This window comes from Danio rerio, chromosome 20 (genome assembly GCF_049306965.1).
Source record: "Danio rerio strain Tuebingen ecotype United States chromosome 20, GRCz12tu, whole genome shotgun sequence".
NCBI lineage: Eukaryota > Metazoa > Chordata > Actinopteri > Cypriniformes > Danionidae > Danio > Danio rerio.
Window position 1 is genome coordinate 7,351,483 of NC_133195.1, and position 12,342 is coordinate 7,363,824.

General features: G+C 36.5%; 3 protein-coding genes across 3 annotated transcripts in view; 1 reads left to right on the forward strand and 2 right to left on the reverse strand.

Annotated features, from left to right (window-relative positions):
• The window catches only part of dsg2.2 (desmoglein 2, tandem duplicate 2), a 713,230-nt gene that overhangs the window by 529,865 nt on the left and 171,023 nt on the right, over positions 1-12,342 (forward strand). The window lies entirely within an intron of this gene.
• Positions 1-12,342, reverse strand: part of usp24 (ubiquitin specific peptidase 24) — a 746,345-nt gene that overhangs the window by 357,326 nt on the left and 376,677 nt on the right. The window lies entirely within an intron of this gene.
• Positions 1-12,342, reverse strand: part of dhcr24 (24-dehydrocholesterol reductase) — a 62,111-nt gene that overhangs the window by 45,216 nt on the left and 4,553 nt on the right. The window contains exon 2 of the mRNA XM_073932412.1: positions 4,067-4,172. The gene's annotated coding sequence lies outside the window, so the exon portion shown is untranslated. The remainder of the gene's footprint in view (positions 1-4,066; positions 4,173-12,342) is intronic.

A 12,342-nucleotide genomic window follows, 5' to 3' on the forward strand; every position in this document is an offset into this window, starting at 1 on the left:
TCCATGGCTGTGTGGCTGTTCATCAGGACGATGATATATGAATATATAATTCCGCTGTAATCTCTCGCTGTGTATTTCAAACATGGCGGGTCCTTTGTTTACATTCTGGCTTGTTGTAAGTGAATGACGCATGTCTTCTGTAAACCAATAGTGTTCAGCTGCGAGTCTAGCTCCACCTTTTGGTACCCTTTCTTGTGTTTGGGACCTTTTGAAAGGGTCCCGAAAAAGTGGTACGGTATGGTTTGGTTCGGTACGCCTTTTGACAGTGGAAACGGCCATAAAAGCGTACCAAACTGAAACCGTACCGTACCACTCAGTGGAAACGGGCCATTATTGATATTGGTTTAGTAATAGATCATAACCGGTTATTACGTACTGGCGTCATTTATCTCCTATGCGCGACATCGCAGTAGAATACTATGGCGAAGCAGGCGAGGGCGAGTAAATAACGCTCTTACTACAATGAAGGCGGCACAGCACATGAGTAAATAACGTATTTCACTACTACGAAGAAATGCTGTACAACTCCAGCTTTATCTCTCACTTTGGATATTTGACCCGCTGGCCAGTTTGTGAGGTAACTTTTCCTCTCCTCTTGAATAGTATCTGGATGCAGCCTTTATGATGCAAGCTGAGATTGCATCACTCAGGGACGTATTATGGGCATACAGACTTTAACCGCAGCTGTTCTTCCTGCATCGGTGAACAGTGCTTTCATTTCTAAAGCCAATCGCAGCTCTTTCTGTTGAGCAGGTGTAGACAATAACTGGACTGGACAATAGGACTGGCCACCCAAAGTCAGAGATATATACACATATATACAGTTGAAGTCAGAACTTTTAGCCCCTCTTTGAAATTTTTTTTCTTTTTTAAATATTTCCCAAATGATGTTTAACATAGCAAGGAAATTTTCACAGTATGTGTGACAATATTTTTTCTTCTGGATAAAGTCTTACATGTTTTGTTCTGGCCAGTATAAAAACAGTTTTGAATTTTTTAAACACCATTTTAAGGACAAAACTATTAGTCCCTTTAAGCTATTTTTTTTTAGATAATCTACAGAAGAGAGACTTCAACTGTATATCTATGATCAGGAGTTTTCCCGAAGGTCAGTATGCAAATATTTTTTTAAATGATGAAAAGTATAATTTTACATCACTTTTCTACATCGATAGATAAGTGATCGCACGGGCATTGCTAATAGAGCTTGTGTGCATGGAAATTATCTTCCCTACCTTTTAAATTTGGTCTAATCCATGTCCTGAAACACACCTCCTCTCCAGCTTTCACTTCTCATTCTGATGAAGGGAGCGATTCGTTTGTGAATGAATCCCCGTTATGAACAACTCGTTCACTTAGCTGACAATACTACAAGTTTCTGGTAACTCTACATTGTAGAGTTGCCATATATATATATATATATATATATATATATATATATATATATATATATATATATATATATATATATATATATATATATATATATACACACAGTTGAAGTCAGAATTATTAGCCCGCCTAAATTATTAGACCGCTTGTTTATTTTTTCCCCAATTTCTGTTTAATGGAGAGCAGATTTTTTCAACACATTTCTAAATATAACAATTTTAATAACTCATTTCTAATAACTGATTTATTTTATCTTTGCCATGATGACTGTAAATAATATTTTACTAGATATTTTTAAGACACTTCTATACAGCTTAAAGTGACATTTAAAGGCTTAACTAGGTTAATTGAGTTAACTAGGCAGGTTAGGGTAATTAGGCAAGTTATATAACAGTGGTTTGTTCTGTAGATTATAGAGAAAAATATAGCTTAAAGGGGCTAGTAATTTTGGTCCCTAAAATGGTTGATAAAAAATACAAAACTGCTTTTATTCCAGCCGAAATAAAACAAATAGGACTTTCTCCAGAAGAGAAAATATTATCAGACATACTGTGAAAATGTCCTTGCTCTGTTAAACATCATTTGAAAAATATTTTAAAAAGAAGAAAAAAAATCGAAGGTGACTAATAATTCTGACTTCAACTGTGTGAGTATATATATATATATATATATATATATATATATATATATATATATATATATATATAATTTTCTAGACCAAAAAGTTTTTTAGTTGTAATATAAAAATAATGCAATGTATTAATATGAAGCCATTATCTGTATACATTTTTTGCAGGTGTTTTACATGTATTTCAGTTTTGCACAGCTCTTCAGTTTAGTTTTATAGTTATCTGAAACGTCAGTAAAAATGAATGAATAAACTGGCAAAAAAAGTAAATTTTTCGGTTTGTATTTTAATTTTTTATGAATTTTTATTATTTTTTTTGTATGTTAATTCATTTTTGTACTCTCAGGGCGAAGCACTGCGTTTAATTTATAGAATATTTTTTCATTTGATAATAAGCACACGACTATGAAGATCCAATGTCTTTTCAGATGTAGCCAGAGAGATGATTTATTCATAAGGCACACATTGTGGCACAATTGTGCTGGAAAAACTCCTCACACAGCATTACTGAGCTTAAAGATGAACTAATGCCCTGTTAATATTGTTTGAAACATTATAAAACATTCACAGCCACGACTTCCTCTGCCTCGCCCATTACGATCATATCCATCATTAAGAAGGGCACTTCTGGATATTCTCCAACACTGTTCCCCAACCCTGTTCCTGGAGGCACATTAACAGTACATATTTTAGATGTCTCCCTTATCTCACTCATTCATTTCAGGTTTTTGAAGTCTCTTCTAATGTTTTGATAAGCTGATTCAGGTGTGTTTGATTAGGGAGAGGTTGAAAATGTGTATTGCTGGGAAACACTGCCCTAACATTTTGCATTTGTGTGTGTTTAGTTTGAATTGGGATGAATTATCCACAGTGTTGTTTACGGTTTAGTGTGCATGCTCAACAGTTTTAGAAATGCTGTGCCTGCTGTTTCTTTTATGGAATACATAAGTAAAGTACAAACCAGACTCCAACTTGTTTTTGTTCATTATGAAAAGTAAACATTGTATGATATTACAGTTTTGCACTAGTCTTGCAGTACAGATGGACACAGTAACAGGTGGATATCAAATTACCACCACTGACAAAGTGGAAGGATAAAAAGAATGTTTGTTTCTGTCTCACACAATGAAATAAAGCTCTGTAAATCCCACAGGCTGGTTCTTGGTTGAAAGTATAATATGTCAGTGTAAAAATGCTCCCAATGGTGGTGTCGTTTATGGAATACATATAATTTAAAAAAGGTTAAGTTAAGTTTTTCTTTTATACCATACCAAACCGTTGTTGGTCCCATTCCATTGACTTCCATTATATTTTTTCCTTTTGGATACACGTCTTTAAAATACTTGTGTGTGTGCTGGTTTTGTTTCCCAGATATGGGTTGCGGCTGGAAGGGCATCCGCTGCGTAAAAATGTGCTGGATAAGTTGGCGGTTCATTCTGCTGTGGCGACCCCGGATTAATAAAGAGACTAAGCCGATAAGATGAATGATTGAATGTACTGGTTTTGGTTATTTATTTGTATGATGAAATGGTTATGACCTATTACAATATTTAGGTGGCTTGTGAAGATATATTTAATTCACACAGCTCTCTGAAGAAGGTCCTTACATTCATTCATTCATTCATTCATTTTCTTGTCGGCTTAGTCCCTTTATTAATCTGGGGTCACCACAGCGGAATGAACCGCCAACTTATCCAGCAAGTTTTTACGCAGCGAATGCCCTTCCAGCCGCAACCCATCTCTGGGAAACATCCACACATACACACTCATACATTACAGACAATTTAGCCTACCCAATTCACCTGTACCACATGTCTTTGGACTGTGGGGGAAACCGGAGCACCTGGAGGAAACCCACGCGAACGCAGGGAGAACATGCAAACTCCACACAGAAACGCCAACTGAGCCGAGGATCGAACCAGTGACCCAGCGACCTTCTTGCTGTCAGGCAATACATGAAAGGTGAATCCCCGTGTGTGTGTGTATGTATGTGTGCAAAGTCCAAAGTCCGTGGATGTGTGCGCGTGCAAAATGGATTGCTCTCACCGAAATGTTTGAGTCCGGATAACTGGGTATGGAATCATGTATAGTAGCTGCACATCAAATGTCCTCCATGGATAGTCTTTACAGCAGTTCTGCAAGGCTAATGAGTCTAAAGAGAAAAAAAGTCCACGCAAATTATTGCCCTCAGCACACGTAAAAAGGTATATATATATGTACATATATATAAAAATGGCAACAGATAAGACAGGAAATAGAATAAAGATATATTCACTTTACCTCATCAAATAAAATAAAAATAAATGTTCATTATTCACTGATATATTTGGGCTACAATAACTAGGTGCGAGTCTGATTAACTGCATGGCCTATCAGACATATTGTACAATCAGTAAAATATGTTTACAATTTTACAGTTAGCATATACTCAATTATGTAACAGTGCTACAATGCCTTGTGTCCCTGTAAATAAGGTTTTCGTGATACCATTAATTCATTAACGATGCTATACCAGCTGAAGTATTGTGATACCAAGTAGTGTTGAGATACTGTAATTCATAACTTAAATCTATGAAATAAAGAATAATGTAAGAAAATACTAAGTTTTATTAGTTATAATAGGCTTATTGAATTTAATTAATAATTTCCTTATTATTGAAAAAAGTATTTGGACGTTTCCTCACCTAAAATGTATTCATTCATTCATTCATTTTCTTGTCGGCTTCGTCCCTTTATTAATCCGGGGTCGCCACAGCTGAATGAACTGCCAACTTATCCAGCACGTTTTTACGCAGCGGATGCCCTTCCAGCCGCAACCCATCTCTGGGAAACATCCACACACACACTAATTCACTCCCACACACTCACACACTACGGACAATTTAGCCTACCCCATTCACCTGTACACTGAAAAAAGTGTTGCATGCAGAACTGTTGCAAACAATTTGTTTGTGTTGAATTTAAACAAACAAATTAAGTTTAGTAATGTTCAACTTAATTTGTTTGTTTAAATTCAGCCCAAATAAATTGTTTACAACCTCTTAATGTAAAGAAATTGAGTAAATCCAAGGAATCATCTTTAAATATTTTTTTTCAGTGTACCGCATGTCTTTGGACTGTGGGGGAAACCGGAGCATCCGGAGGAAGCCCACGCGAACACAGGGAGAACATACAAATTCCACACAGAAATGCCAACTAAACTGAGGCTTAAACCTACTTACTGCGAAAACTGCATCACCCAAAATGTATTCATACCAACAAAAAAATACATTAAATATACAAATTATACCAAATGAAATTAATTTCAAAAAGAGCATGTTTCCAACAAACCTAGGCTATATGAAGGTCAAAATTTGTTTCAGTGTTTCTTGTTGCTATTTTGTGGTTTTCATCTAATGTTTTCTTAAGTGTTGTAGCTATTAAACCATATTGACAAGCGCAGAGATGAACGGATTAAGATTCAAACTGAAGCATCAGAAAATATGCAATAGGCTACCATAAAAAGTGCAAATTGTACAAAGTTTTGCAACTTTAGAAGGCTCCATAGACTATTAAAAACAAAAGGTCTATTGTTGCACAAACGTGTGAGCATTTAGTGACTTTTCCACATGCAATATTGTGTATTGTAGACAGACCATTAATGACGATTCTACCATTTACAAACTACAGTGGCAACGCCAGTATTTTGGAGCCATATCATGATACTACCATAGTACCGGTAAACCATGCAACCCTACTTGTAATTCAATAGCGTTTTTCTTTTTATGACAATACACAACAGTATATTGTACAGAGACCTGTAAGGGACGTGATGGTGGAGAAAAAAAATGGGCGGAAGAAAAAAACAATGGGTGGGAGAAAAAAAAAACTGACTGTTAGGTAAACATATTTTTGAAAGTTTTTGCGTTTCCCCGTAAAACTGTTGTTCGACAAAGACTTCACTTCATGCATCTCAACCCTCTCGTCTTTGCCGGGTAATAGGTATTTTCCCATAATTCTCATATTTTTAATCTTGAAAGCATGTTAAAATTAATATGAAAATGTCTGCATTCATTTTCTTTCCATGAATGCTGTGCGTCGATCAGCGCCCCTCGTATGCAACCTCTAATTATAAAACTAATAAAAGTAACTTAATTCCTTCATGCTGTCCTAACACAAATCGATTGTGTGTAACCCTAAAAAGTTTATCCCAACAGTGAAATTTCCTTTTTGATGAGTTTTTGTGATGAGAATTATTTCTTTGACTTGGTTCATTTAAACTAATAATTTTGCTTCAAAAAAAGATGCTTTGTTTTGTATTGTATTTCAAACTCAATATTTCATGTATCAAAAATCCCAATCCCTCATAAAGTATAGTATATTAGCATCCTTATGTTGCATATTTTGAAATCACTTAAAGAATTTTACATTTCACAATTTTTACATTTTCAGCACAAACTGAAAGACCTAAAAGAAAATGTAAATGAACTTTATGTAATGTACAAAAAAAGGCCTGAAGAAGAAAGCCTTATTCACATGAAAGAAATGAATGCATGTATTTTCATGCAGCCATGTTCAGCTTTATCTCTAGGCACAAACATGTAGATAATTTTGCTTTTCCACCCATAACCTTTCTCCCTCTGGATTTGCACCATCTCGTCTTCCTTTCTCCCACTCTCAAATGTAATTAAATTAAAAATCACTTAAATGACTTGGATGCTGCTTTTCGGTGATGTTATCTGATACAGAAAGGCCCTCTAGCGCTGATTAACATGTAACATATAATGCCATTTCAATTTATCCATAATATTGTCTTGTATAACAATATAGATCTTTGCAGGGGTGTATGGAAAATGTTGAATCAGTCAGTTTCACTCATCTCCATATATTCCATTCATATAATTTTTATAAGTGTATACTTTTAAAGCAATCTAAAGTTAATGCACCAAATGTAGGTGCTTCTTGAGCTAATCCAACATCAGTTTTTAATCAGTTGTGCAACAGTGCCAGTTGCAGGAACATTGTGCGGACAAAGAGTTGAGTATCAATAGCAGGGTGTAGTGGACATTTCAAAAGTGTGTGCGCGTGTGTTTGGGGGTGGGGGTGGGGGGGTCTACAAGTTTACATTCATGTAATTATTTTTTAAAGAAAACCTTTTAGAACAATGACTAAAAACAATAGACCAATTAGCCTGTTTGTAAACATACAGGATGCGTGCACAGCGAGGTGGCAGAAAAAAAAAACGGGAGCGCTAGCATTTACAGCGAGGGAATGTTATCCGATGCACAACAGAGTTTGTTGTTGTCTTAGAAATAAGATATATTGATTACATATTATATATATATATATATATATATATATATATATATATATATATATTAGGGATGTAACGGTATCAGAATTTCACGGTACGGTAATACCTCGGTATGAATGTCACGGTACGGTATTTATTGAATCATTTACAGGAAAAAACAAAACCTATGAAAATACTCCAAAAAAGTGCCAAAAGTGTCAATGACATACAAATTAGTCATCTATCTGTAAGCTTTGAAACAGGAACTTCAATTTTAATAACAAAAAAATGTTAAACCATGTAAAAAAATTAAGTTTTAATTTAGTAGTGTTGAAAACTCATCACATTCAACATTTAATCACTCACTCACTTAGATAGAGATGGGTTTAAAGGAAAATTATCATATAAATATCATCTGGTAAAAGCTGGTATCTCTGGGTATTTATAATGTCCCCTGCAACAGAAAAAAACCCTCTCATTTGGGACTGAGGTTTCTGGGACAGAGAGATATGACTTGGCCCAGGTTGACAGCAGTGGGTAACGTTGTGCATTGTCTTTCCCCCACTTGAGAGGACAAACCATGAGTGAGATAGAGATCTCATGTCTGCATCAATCTGAACAGTGTGCTGTGTTTCTGCAGTCCCCATGACATGATTATTAGTCGTATTCCCCAACATGCAGGCACGTGCACACACAGGGCTCAACCTGTGCAGTGCACATGCCCTTTTTAGTCTTGGATAGAAAGTTCCCTTCCAAAATGATCAAAAGTGCCCCCGCGACACGACATACCCTCCGTCCTGCTTTACAGTACGCGCGAGACAACACAGCTGATAAGAACTCGCGCGACAACACCGCTATTCAGTACGCGCGCGGCGACAACACCCGCTTTAGGGTTTTCCAGCTCTTTTTGATCCCCGCTTCTAGCAGCACACTCCATTTCCGCATTACTGGATCTGTAGCGACAACAGACCGCAAGGGATGATGGTCAAGCATGGGCTGATGGGAATTGTAGTTTCCGGTACCTCCCGTTCGCTTCATTCGCCTGAGCAAATTTTCTCAGAAGACCTATAGTTTTACCGAGTCATGCGACTACGGTAATATCGAAAAAAATTAATATTGCGGTATGACGGTATTTACAATACCGTTACATCCCTAATATATATATATATATATATATATATATATATATATATATATATATATATATAYACATATATATATATATATATGTATATATATATATATATTATTTACATAATGCTTTCAGCGTATTAAAACAGCTTGTTACCCAGTGATAAGCACAGTGATTTGGCAAAATTAACGTTAAAGTGAGCAGCGTTCATCTGACAGGTCCATTTGTGATAGCACCCTCCAATTGGATATTGGATAAGTGGCCAAGCATTCAGCCCCAAAATATACAATCTCATTAAAGCTCCAAGTGTTTTACAAGAGAGAAGTTAAAGTCCTACAAGACTTTGGATGCCAACAATGTTGTTCTGTGTGGTCATGTGCAAGAAATAATGTTCCATGATTACCAGATTCAACACTATGTAGGGCTGTTATTATCAGAGTTAACATTATCCAAGTCCTGGGTAATCATCAACAAGCAAATCAACTGCATTCTGACAGCGAACTGCACCTGTACGGCCGGGTATATGAACTTACACACAGAGGTAAGGTTGGTTTTATATTCGCACTTTCGGACTTTCTCCTTAATAATTTAATTTCATAAAAGTATTATTTGCAAACTCTAAATAGCGAAATCATATTAGCAGCCAATAACTATCAAAGTACAACATTGTTCAGTCAAACAAACAGTGTTAATGTTGTTTTCAAGTCACACTTGCAGGTTATTTCAGACTGAATATTCAAAGTGCCATGGTATACAGTATAGGGAGTGTGTCACAAGATGAATGAATGTGTGAATTTAAAGCCAATTTGACCTTAATAACTTGTTTCATTCTTAGCATTCAGTGTCCGCAGTTTAATAAACTATATGTAACTGATTTTGGTGAAATCACTGCTGCAAAAAAAAAAATGAGTAATGTGTATGATTCAGCATAGCGTGAACTTACCTGATATGACATGAGAACTGCGGAGTCCAGCTTTTCTAATTAAGCCGTCCCTTCATTCAGCTCCCTTTTAGCCAAAGACGTCTGCAGTTGGCATTAAAGCAGTGTGCTGTATAGTAAAAGTTAAGTTTTCTATCTTTGGACTTGAATTTGGCATCCTACCCGACATGTTTACTATTGCAGCCGGTCTTTTTTGCAACCGGGGACCCCGTGTGACGTCATGAGTGACATAGGTTGGAAATTGGGAGGCCCACAAGGAATCTGCGCGCGCAGAATTCCGCAGATTTCTGCAGATTTTTAGGCCATCATTAATTCTGTTTATTTACTTGAGTAAATGTGTAAATCTAAATTTATTCAGTTTTTATTCATTAATTTATTATTTTTTATTTAATATATTAAGGTTTTAGTTATGATACTCTGCAGGACACTCCCAAAATAATTCCGCAGATTTTTATCAAAATTCTCAGCAGAAATAGAAAAAAACATCTGCAGATTCCGTCTGGCTCTGGTAATTGGTCTATACCCAATTGTCTGTTTGTATGCCTGTACAAAAACTGTTCTTGAAGGACTCTCCTTTGAGCAACCAGAATGGAAACTTTTAAGTTTTTTGTCTTGTTTCCTTGCTCCAAAAACATTCATTATTTGTAGATGAATCTTCATGGGTCTTGGAAAATTTTGACAGTGAACATTTCCTCCATCCTCTTTTGGAGACAACATTCTTCAGTGTAAGCAGTCAGGCTTACAGACTGCTTCTAGAGTGGGATGATGAGGACATCAGCCAGATGTTGCCAGTAAAAGACCCAAGCCTGACCCTGGCATGGCATATTGATTTAATCTATTTGTGGATGTCCCTTCACTGTAGGGGACGTGAAGGTGAAATTTAACATGAGTTCTACTCCAGAGTCACATTTCGTCATGGCTGCCACCCAAGAGTCCTCGGCTGTTTGGGCCATTCAGCAATCCATTAAAACATTGTTGAGGAAGTACACCTCTTGATCTGGAGCTCAGTCCACCACAAACACCACCAGCAAGTTTAATTCTGGCCAACGGACCTGTCTTGAAGTGAACCAAACTGGGGTTCAAGCAGGTTTTAGACTAGCAATAAAGTTTTAAGTTCTGTATTTACAAAATATTTTGTTATTCCAATGACCCCTTAAATGTGAAAAGATCAAGAAAATTGCCATTTAATTGTCTTAAGCCCTACCAACACACCTACCCCTACACATTCCCCTTTGCCCTTGAATAAGTGTGCAAAGGGGTAGAGAGAAAAATATCTCACCACCCACCCACCCACCCACCCTTACACACACACACACAAACACGTCATCACTAGCTCATAAGCATTTACCCCTTAGCCCTTCCCCTTACCCCTCGTTTTGCGCATTCCCGTGAAGGGGTAGGTGTGTCCCAATTCTCTTTAGTTGGAAGGCGTAGGGCTAAGGGCAAGGTGTAAATACTTCTTCGAACAAAGATTTTTCAGGACCAAACTTGAAACCAAGACCCAATCCCCTACCCCTTCCCCTTGGCCCTTTAAACCGAGGGTGAAGGGTAAGGGCTTCAAAATTCACCTAAAAGAATTAGGACAGCACTACAGCATCTGCACTTGTCATGATGATCGCGACTGCTATAGTTATTCCAGTTGCTTTATTTTTTGGTATTTATCTTCAGGAGATCACTGAAGGCATATACTATGTTATCATAACAATCTAATGATGCAATAAGATCGTAATATTGTGCATTTAACACATGGCCTTAATTATCTACGTAAACACACCAAAAACAACATTAACTTTATAGCAGACACTGTAAAAAGGTTATTCTCAGCCACTAGACGTTTCTAAAAGGAGATTCGAGTGTCATCGAGTGTGAGAATGTTGAGGGACTGCTATACTGGAGTTATGATTATGGATTTTAGATCGCGAAATTTAGTGTTTTTTTTTTTTTTTAAGGATGACGGTAAAACACGAACGCTGTTATGAATATAAATAGCTACTCTGCCGTTGTGGCAGGTGTATTCTGTGAAATTTTCTTACCTCTTGGTTTCGAGTGTGGTCCTGGAAAATCTTTATTTGAAGGGGCATCTACTCCTTCCCCTTAGCCCTACGCCTTCGAGCTAAAGAGAATTGGGACACCAATAAGGGGAAGGGCTAAGGGGTAGAATTGGGATTGGGTCCAAGGGGTAAGAAAATTTCCCAGAATAAACCAGCCACACCAGCCAGAAGTAAAGAGATCCACAAATTAGCATTATTTTTTTTTATTATTACCAATTTTAACAAAAAAATAATAATAATGTTTTAATACATTTATAACCGTGTTCATGTTTTACCGTCATGCTTTAAAAAAAATAAAAAAAGATCAAATAAACCCGCTAAATTCACAATCTATAATAATAATAGCAGTCCCATAACATTCTGACACTCGATGACACTCGAATACCCTTTCAGAAAAGTCTAGTGGCTGGGAATGGCCTTTTAACAGTGTCTATAATGTTGTTTTGGTGTATGATAAATATGGCCAAGGTGTAAATACACAGTATATTTACAATCTTATTGCCACATTAGATTGTTATTATAATATAATAATAGCCTTCAGTGATTTTCTGAAGGTAAATACCAAATAATAACACAGCTGGAATAACTACAGCAGTCGCGATCGTCTGATCTCATATGAAGCAAGAGATGACATGTAATGATGTGGGCAGGTGCTGTAGTGCTGTCCCAATTCTTAGGGGCAACCTTTGTCTTGAATGTAATAAATCATACTTTTTCATGAATTATGAATGCTTGTTAGTTGTAAAATCATTATTAATGCCCTTTTTTTTTCATTTGTGGGTCTCCTTGCTCACTTTTGTGGCTGTGTTGCTGGCTATAGTGGATGTATTCACAGAAATTGGATGTATTCATACTGCTTTGTTTGTAGTGTGTGCTCCTAAAAAAAACTTAATTTGAAGGGCTATATGGTACTTTCCCTCATCCCAA